This window comes from Ursus americanus, chromosome 16 (genome assembly GCF_024610735.1).
Source record: "Ursus americanus isolate L20-20 chromosome 16, mUrsAme1.1.p, whole genome shotgun sequence".
NCBI classification, from domain to species: Eukaryota; Metazoa; Chordata; class Mammalia; order Carnivora; family Ursidae; genus Ursus; species Ursus americanus.
Genome location: NC_142142.1, coordinates 352,379 through 361,498, shown reverse-complemented (window position 1 = coordinate 361,498; position 9,120 = coordinate 352,379). Strand labels below are relative to the sequence as shown.

The 9,120-nt window shown below is 47.8% G+C and overlaps 1 long non-coding RNA gene across 2 annotated transcripts in view; it reads right to left on the bottom strand.

Moving 5' to 3' along the window:
* Positions 1-1,517: 1,517 nt before the first annotated feature.
* The window catches only part of LOC123786576 (uncharacterized), a 39,386-nt gene continuing 31,783 nt past the window's right edge, over positions 1,518-9,120 (bottom strand). For both annotated transcript variants that reach the window (XR_006778000.2, XR_015726903.1), the window contains exons 3-4: positions 6,012-6,276; positions 1,518-3,090 (exon numbers count right to left, since the gene is read on the bottom strand). This is a non-coding gene — a long non-coding RNA (uncharacterized LOC123786576). The remainder of the gene's footprint in view (positions 3,091-6,011; positions 6,277-9,120) is intronic.

The following is a 9,120-nucleotide window of genomic DNA, read 5'->3' as shown; positions in this document are numbered from 1 at the left end:
CCAGAGACCCAGGCTTTCACCTCCTCTGGGGCCTGAGCAGAGACAGAGTTCAAACCCCAGGTTTCTTCTGCTGGGGGCTCCAGAGGATAACTGTGGTGGGAAAGGGCAATTGGGGGTGGCAGGAAGGGGACTTCTCTAAGGCCCAGTATATTTTGGATTGAGGCACCTGTGAGGCCTGGGAAAATCGGTGGTGGAACCACACGGCGTGGCCCTCCGTGCCACTGGCCCGAGTTGCTGCTGCTTTCCTCTTTAACATGTTTGTTCCTTCCTTCCCAAGGGACATGAAAAAGAGATCTTCTGGCATCAGATGTGTGTCAGGCACAGATAGAAAGCTCAAAGCCTAGAAAGTGGAGGGGGGTGAGTGAGAAAGCAGCTGACTTGTCAGATGACATGCCCTTCAATAGGGAACTGTACAAAATGATGGGGAGGTGGGGGGCGAGCGGGGGAGGGTGCGGGGAGAGGGGGTGTTTCCAATTCTGCCTGGAGGTGGGGCCCTTGAGGACACTTTCCTAGAGCAAATGGCACTTTTGTAAATCCACAGTGGAGAGGCAGGAAGATGGCAATTTCAAGTAATGGAAACAGCGCTTACAAAGGTGTGGAGGTGAGAGAGAGCTCTGGTCCCTCCCTTTGGACAGGAAGCTTTGACACCAGTGCTTGGGGGAGTAACCCAGCCTGAACTCCCTCCCAAGACACACACACACACCCTTCTGCTTAAGAACTCCCAAGGCGCCCGCCAGTGAGGTATGGTCAGCATTGTTGGGGGGCCTGAAAGTGTTACGTACTGCAGCTTTCCGCTATAGCCTTCAGGAGAGGAGACCGCTGGCTGCCATGCCCTAGATGTGCATTCCACTATTCCAGTCTAGGGGACTCTGCATTCCCCCTCTCCGATGACTCCTCCACCCCAAGTGCAGGCCCTAGAGAAAGCCTTGGAGTATGAGAGAAGCTCCAAACGAGGCTCTCAGATGTGCCGTCATGCGAACGGCTGTCACCGGTATTAGACCGCGGTTGTCCCTTGCGTACAGATCAGACTGAAGGAACGTGGGGCCGGCTCCCACCTAACTCCTAGGTCTTCTAAAATGGCAGCATATTCACCAGGATCACCCCTGTGCATCCTGACCAAGCTCTGGTGTTGGAGGAGCTTAATAGCACCAAGACTTGACTTCTGTTCTAGAAATGGATGGTTTGGATGTGTTGGCTTCCATATTGGCAGAATGGAGATTGCACTTGTTGAAGTTTGCAACATTTTAAAGAATTTTAAGAGCTGACAATTCTCCTAGCATTCTTGTCCTGTGCTTCTCAAATTGAGATATGTAGTGCTATGCCAAGGATAAGCAATGCTAGCATAAATACGGACCATCTTCCTGAAGCATCAGTTTGATGTAAATTATTTATGGGGAATACCACCACCACCCATGTTTCTGTTTAAACAGATATATATATATATATATATATATATATATATATATATATATAGGACTAGAATCCCAAATTCACGTCAATGTTTAAATGAATAGGGAGACCTGACAGAAATCTCGAGTGTCAGAGGCACAGTCAGGCTTTCCTCCTAGACCCTTTATACCTGCACTCTTTCCTCTGCTCCTCATACTGCTACTCTCTCCACATTTTACACGTGAAGAAATAGGTCCAGAGAGGTGGTCAGTGACCTGCCTAAGTGATACCACAGAATAAGAGGAGGGGGTGGGACTAGAACCCACGTCGCTGGACTCTGCATGCAGTGTGTTGTCTTCTACACAATGGGGAACCTGAAGTTTCACGTTTTAGTGGTTTGGTTTCAGTCGGGCCATGGAAATAACCAAATCCCACCTGTCAAAGCAGTCTTTGAGCACCCTGGGAGGGCAAGTGGGGCAGAAGGAAGAGTCAGGGACCAAAAGTCGGGAGACTAGATTTTATCTCCAAGCATTTCCTTCAATAAATAAGCTCTGGGACTTTAGGCAAATTGTTTAACTCCTCTTCGCTGCCCGTAAATGTGGTGGTTACACAAATACTGTCTAACAAGTTGGCTTTTATGAAGCGGGGTCACTGCTTGCCTTCCCAGAACCTCTAGAGCTGTCCCGGGCTGTCCCTGGCCATGAATTCCGGAGGAAGGGGCAGCGGGAGCTCAGCTGGCCACCTCTGCATGACAATGACCAAGGAAGCCGACAAATGGGGCTTGGACAGGGTCTGGAAAAGCAGCCTTTTATAGGTTGCCCCTCGGCTTGTCTGAGGAGCATCTGGCTACGAGGTGAAGGTCAGAGCCGCTCAAGCGTACGGGTGTTTGTGGGGAGGGTACGCTGGGCAGTCTCACAGCCCGGGACGGGGAGAACTGCCTGCTCCTGGCCTGAGGCTGAAACCCCAAACCGTCCCCATTCCCGGGGGCCGCAGCATCTCTCATCGCTGCTGCTTTCCTCTCTGTCCTCTTGACTGCCTTCTCTGCTCGCACACAGCCAACCTGGCTGCCCGCCTGGCGTGGGTGTAAGTCCACCGCTGCTCAGTTGGCCACAGAGAGAGAACGCGAGAGAGCCAGCTATGAGCTCGGCTGCCGCTGAGCCCCGGAGGGTGAGAGGAATCTCACCACTTAGTACGGAGATTTTACTTCCCTCCCCTGCTTTCAGGACAGTGCCCACCTTTAGCTCCCCTGTGTCCCTCTATCTCTTATTCTTAAGTCTCTCTGGATTAATTTCTGCAGAGACTAAGCCATTTAGTTCCCACCGGGTTAGTTTCCTGGCAATGCAGGGATCAGGGAGGAGCTCTGGAGGAGTCCCTGCTTCCTTACAAAGACTTTCTCCCTATCCTCCTGTTTTCAGCCTCATATCTCACCTTCCCTCAAAGCCGTGAGCCTTTCTGGGCTTCAGTGATTGGAACCAGTCCGCCTCTTGTTGGCACCCCTCTCCTTTTGCGGGCTCTTTGGTTCTGGTTTCCTCTGCCTTGCTAAGTTAGTTACCATTATCCAGCTTCTTACCTCTTCCAGGGATTTATGAACTTCTCTTGACCTCCGTCACCTTCATGTCACTCGCATTATTCTTGTGGGCTCATTCTTTTGTATTTCATCACGTTGACTTTAGCGAGTGTTGGGAGGGGATGGAGATACACCTGTGTTTATTTTTCAATTTTTAATTAATTAAAATTTTAAACGATTTTATTATTATTTTTTAAAAAGCAATCTCTACCTCCAGTGTGGGGCTCGAGCTCACAAACCCGAGATCAAGAGTTGCATGCTCTGTTGACTGAGCCAGCCAGGTGGCCCAGATACACCTGTGTTTAAACTTCCATGATTAACCGGAAGTCCTGGTCACCATTCAACTCATCCTGTCATCTCCATCAGTTCTCTGATGGACTCTTCTTGTCAAGGGCACATTGTTTTCATGTCCTCACAATATTCTCTCTCAGCAGGATTCCTCATCCTTGGCCACAGCCTTCGCCAATAACTTGCTTCTTTCACCTTTATGATAACCTGTTCTTCTGATTTGTCCATTTCTTCTGTCAGCTATCTTCATTCTGTTTTGCCAATTCTGGGAATTTCTGTGGATCCCTTTCTTGGGCCTCTTCTTTTCTCTCTCTATACATCCCAGTTGATCTGAACTAGTCCTGGGGCTTTAACTACCTCCTAAGTGCCTATGACCCCCATATATCCAGCCCTGCTATTCCAACTTACTGGATATCTCCGCTTGGATACCTAGCAGGCATCTCGAACTTAACACTGGTAAACCAGAACTCTTGATTTTCCCCTGAACCTCTTCCTTCCTAGTTTTCTTTATCAAAGTAAATGACATGCTCATACAGCCAGTTGTTCAAGACACACCCAAGATCATGCTTCCCTCTGCTCTTTCCTTCTCTGCTCCCATTTACTATGTCAGCAAAGCCCTGTCAGAGCCTCCACAGTGTACCATCACGTCCACTTCTTTCCAACTCCACTGTTGACCACCCCAGTCAAGGCTACCATCACGTCTTGCTTAGACTGTGCCAATTACCTCCTGATTGATTTCCCTGCTTCCACCAATGCTCCCCACATCCCATGACCCACCTTCCACACGGTAGCCAAAATGATCCCATTAAAAATGTCTGTCGGGCATTTTGCCAATCTACCAATTCATGTAAAACAGGAGTCAGGAAACTGCAGCCTCCAGGCTAAATCTGGCCTGCTACCTGTTTTTATATTAACTGTAAGCCAAGAATGGTGTTTACATCTTGAAAAAAAACAAAAGGAGAAGACTATTTCTTGTCACGTGAAAATCATTAAATTCAAACTTCCATGTTTATAAATAAAGGGGTATTGGAACACGCTGTAAGCCGCTGTTTCTGTGTTGCCTGTGGCTGCTTTTGCGTGCAACGGCAGATTTAAGAGGTTGTGACAGAGAACATATGGCCTCAAAGCCTAAACTATTTACTACCTGGATCTTCACAGAAAAAGTTTACTGACCCCTGACCTAATCACCAATATTGTTCTATACTTAGATTATTTAAAGTGTGGTGACAGGAGTCTATGGTCAGTCTGTATTTTCCTTGTGAGAATTGAGAAATTCTCCAAAGTGTTTGTCTCATTGGGAGAAACTCTAGACTGGGGCTAAATCTACCACAATTCTAAATTTAAAAAAGAAAACAGTTTCTTTTATCTCATATGAAATCTAAGAGCCAAGATGCTCTACTTATCGAAGGTAACTTAAAAGTTCAGTCAAACCCGGTCTTACTAATGGATTAGAGTGAATAACCCTAATCTTTCTTGTGACCATCTTTTTTTTTTTTTAAGATTTATTTATTTATTTATTTATTTATTTATTTATTTATTTATTTATTTAGAGACCGCATGAATGGGGGGGGGCAGAGGGAGAGGGAGCAAATCCTCAGGCAGGCTTCCCACGAAGTGCGGTGCCTGATGCAGGGCCCTGTCCCAGGACCCAAGGTCACGATCTGAGCCAAAATGAAGAGTTGGATGCTTGACCAACTGAGCCACCCAGGGGCCCTTGTGAGCATCTTCTTAATTTAGAAATATTGTGTACAAGAGCAAATAAAATATGAGAGTTTGTATTACAAAAATGCCTATGCCATTCCCTTGTTTAAGATTCTCCAGTGATTTCCTGTTGCCTTTAAAATAAAACTCCAGCTTCTTCCTAAGGCCTCTGTTCTTCTGCAGACTCCCTTTCCCGCCCTCCCTTGTTCTACAGGCTTCAGCCACACTGGCCTTTCTGTCACTCCCCTGTTTCTAGCCTGGGACCCATCCACCTGTTCTTCCTTCTGCCCACCATGTTCATTGTGGCCACAACTCTTCCTTATTCACACGTAAGCTCGTATTTAACTCCTCAGAGAGGTTTCCTAGTCTATTTCCCTAGAGTAGGCAGCCCTTCTCCCAAATCACTCTGCAGGACATCACTGTGTTTTGTTTGTATTTAAAAAATTCACAGCAAGCATTGTTACCCAAAATTATCTTCTTTCTTTCTTCACTTGCATATCATCTAACTTTCTCCACTAACAAATTAACTCTTTCAGGAAGGGCCCTTGTCTGTTTTGTTCCTTTTTTGTATCTCCACTTACCGCACTCTTGGAATATGGTAAGTTCTCAATAAATAGCCACGCAATAAATGAACAAATGACCAGCTAAACTGAAGGGACTAGGAGCAGGGAGGTTCCCAGAGGCGGGCACCTCTAAGCGTGTCTCTTGAACTTGTACTTCCCTTCCCTATCCTAGGCCTGGGTATTACAAAGGGTCAGTGAGCAGAGGTGAAAGGGTAAAGGTGAAGATGAGGAGTAGGGGCCCAGCTCGGTGGCTTGGCCCTGCAAAGATTGTGCTCTGTTCATCTGCCCTGCTAAGCAGCCGTTTTCCATTGTGACATTCTGTAACTTTCCGTGCAACTTTCTTGCACAGATTTTTTTTGGGTAATTTTCCACATGGTCAGTCAGCTCCACCAAGGGCAACGGTGAGGAGGGGGCTGAGAATGCCTGGAGGCCCTGAGACTGTCAGAGTGCCTAGTGCTGTTGGCACCTGTGTTCTTCGTGCCTAGTACCCATTCCCAGCTCACCTCCGTGTAGAAGAGTCCAGGACGGTGGCACCCAGCATGATCCTTTGTGGCTCTTTTTCAACAGAATGGTTAAAAGCAGCCCATTCTGCCTCCAACTTAAAACTGAGATGTGTGGGGGCGCATGGGTGGTGCAGTCGTTAAGCATCTGCCTTCGGCTCACGTTCTGGGATCGAGCCCCACATCAGGCCCCTCTGCTAGGAGTCTGCTTCTTCCTCTCCCACTCCCCCTGCTTGTGTTCCCTCTCTCGCTGGCTGTCTGTCTCTCTCTGTCAAATAAATAAAAAAACAAAACAACAACAAAAAAACCCTGAGATCTGTGGGAGTGCCTGGGTGGCTCAGTCAGTTAAGCGTCTGCCTTAGGCTCAGGTCATGATCTCAGGGTCCTGGGATCGAGCCCCACATCGGGCTCCTTGCTTGGCAGGGAAACTGCTTCTCCCTCTCCCTCTTCTGCTCCCCCTGCTTATGTTCTCTCTCTCTGATAAATAAATAAAATCTTAAAAATAAACCAAAACTGAGATCTGTGGTCTGCAGCTCAGGGCCAGATGTTAAGACACAAACTCTTCCCAGGAGTTGCGCTGTAGTCTGGGAAGTGACTATTCATCACGATTTCCTTTCCTTTGTGTTTCTAGTGGTCCTTGAAGTTTTTGGTTTGAGGAAAAACAAAAATAAAAATAGCAACAAACATATTTATAAAAAAAAGAGAGGGAGAGATAAAACTCTAACTGTTTGAAGAAGACAAAGAGAGAAGCCAGGCGCCCGAGTGTGCTGCCTTTATGAGGATTGAGGCTCGAGAGGGGTGAGAGCACTCCTACAGAATTTTTACGGAAGCAGAGAAGGGGTGGGCCAAGCTTTTGAAGCCTTGGTGTCCGCCCCCACTGCTCTCAACCTGGCGAACTGAGGGAGCTACAGGGGCCTTGGAGAGCACAGCCAGCCCAGAACAGTCTTCCAGCCCCCGCCCCGTGTGGGCTTCCGCAGAGGACCCCCCTCCCTCCCGCCGTGCCTGCTGTCCCGGGGCCACGAGGGTCCTGCCTTCTTCAGCACAGGAAGAGGCAGCGCGAGAAAAAGGCTCAGTCATCTTGCAGAGACAGGGCATCTCCCAGCAACGCGTTCTTACTGACTTAACAGCAAGGCTGCCTGGCAGGTTCTCATGTCATGTTCCAGTTATCTGAGTACTTGCTGTTTCTTGGGCCTCTTCATGTCTGACCCAGTTCTAAGTCCTGACCTTGCTTCTTAATTAATCCATGCGCTTATGTAATATGTGGCACACCCACACAGTCATGAGGCCTGTTCAGGCCTTGCTCTCGAATGCTCTGGCCTGGTCTATAGTTTCTAAGGAGGTGAGGGGGAGAGGGGTTACCTTCTCCATCCGGGCACCAGGATCGAAGCAGCGACTGCCTGTTGGAACCTAGTTGTCTGAGGTGTCTTTCTGTAATAACCAGTGTCTCTTATTACCATCGCCAGGGAAGGGCTTGCCCTCAGAGCTCTCCAAGGGCAAGAAGAACACAAGGGCTAGTTGAGCTGACAGGAGGGGAGGAAACCTACACGAGTGGACTGAAACAAATGCACACTCACATGTGACCCCAGAGGAGATGAAGTGTGTTTGGTTCTCGACGCTAATCCCGCTTTGCTAGCGGACGGTGACAACTACAGCCAGGCGTGGCAGAGGACATCATCTGTGTCCTGACGCTGCTGGCCTCCTCCTCATTTGTTGTCTTAACCTTCGCCTGGTTCTATTTCTCTGTCTTCTTCTGCGTCTCAAGCTGTCTGCCTACCACATTCCCACACTGAAACCATTTACTTCCTTAGAGTGGGGTCTAATATCACGAGTGCAGAGTTCCCAGTCTCTCCAACAACAGTTGCTCCAAGTTCACAGTAAAGGAGTAAATCTGCAGTGAGTATATTTTCGAGAGGGCTTAGTTTCATCCAGTATGTCTGACTCTGCATGAACTCCTTAGGATACTAGCGACTGCCTTAGGGCCATGGAGTCAGCACCACATTACATCAGGCCCCTAAAACATGTCTTCTAGTTCATGGCTTTGGACAGGACCCTCTTCTGAAAGCTCCAGGCACTGTTCTGACTTGCTCCTGATCCCTCTCATTCCTCACATGGCATTTTTCTTTCTTTCTTTTCTTTTTTTTTTAAAGATTTTATTTATTTATGTGACAGACAGCCAGCAAGAGAGGGAACACAGCAGGCGGAGTGGGAGAGGAAGAAGCAGGCTCCTAGCGGAGGAGCTAGATGTGGGGCTTGATCCCCGAACGCCGGGATCACGCCCTGAGCCGAAGGCAGATGCTCAACGACTGCGCTACCCAGGCACCCCCCACACGGCATTTTTCATTTTTGACCTCATTTTACCTTTTTTTTTTTTTAAAGATTTTATTTATTTATTCGACAGAGAGAGAGACAGCCAGCGAGAGAGGGAACACAAGCAGGGGGAGCGGGAGAGGAAGAAGCAGGCTTTCTGCCGAGCAGGGAGCCCAATGCAGGGCTCGATCCCAGGACCCTGGGATCATGACCCGAGCCGAAGGCAGGCGCTTAACGGCTGAGCCACCCAACATATTTGCTTTTTTCTAACAGAAAAATGAAAAGCAAAATTTCTGTAGCTAATCACTTCTCAGGGCTTTTATTAAGACAAAGAAAATAACTCTGAAATTATCTAAAATTTTTGGAAGAAAGGCTTATATAATGATAGGACTATCTCAGCTGCAAATAATAGGGTATCCAGCTCAAATCACCATAGGCAAGAAGAGAGCCTACTAGCTTTCATAAATGAAAACTCAGGTTTCAGCTTCAGGCATAGCTGATCAAGAAACCCTCCAATTCATCAGGAATCCATTTCTCTATTTGCCTTTATCTCTTGGGCTGGCTTTCTTCTGTGTGGGGTTTCTTTTCTAGCACAGTTTCCCCACATGTTGAGAGAATCTCAGAGACTTCAGGCTTTAATTACCCTTAAGTTTGTGACCTTAAAAGAAGAAAGATGACTCCTAGTAACTCAACTAATTCAGCAGAAAAACTCTAATTGGTCTTTGCTTAGGTGTCTCGAGTTTCCCTGTGACTAGGGGATGGAGTGCTCTCCTTGGTCCCCTTAATCAGTTGCCTCTCCGTGACT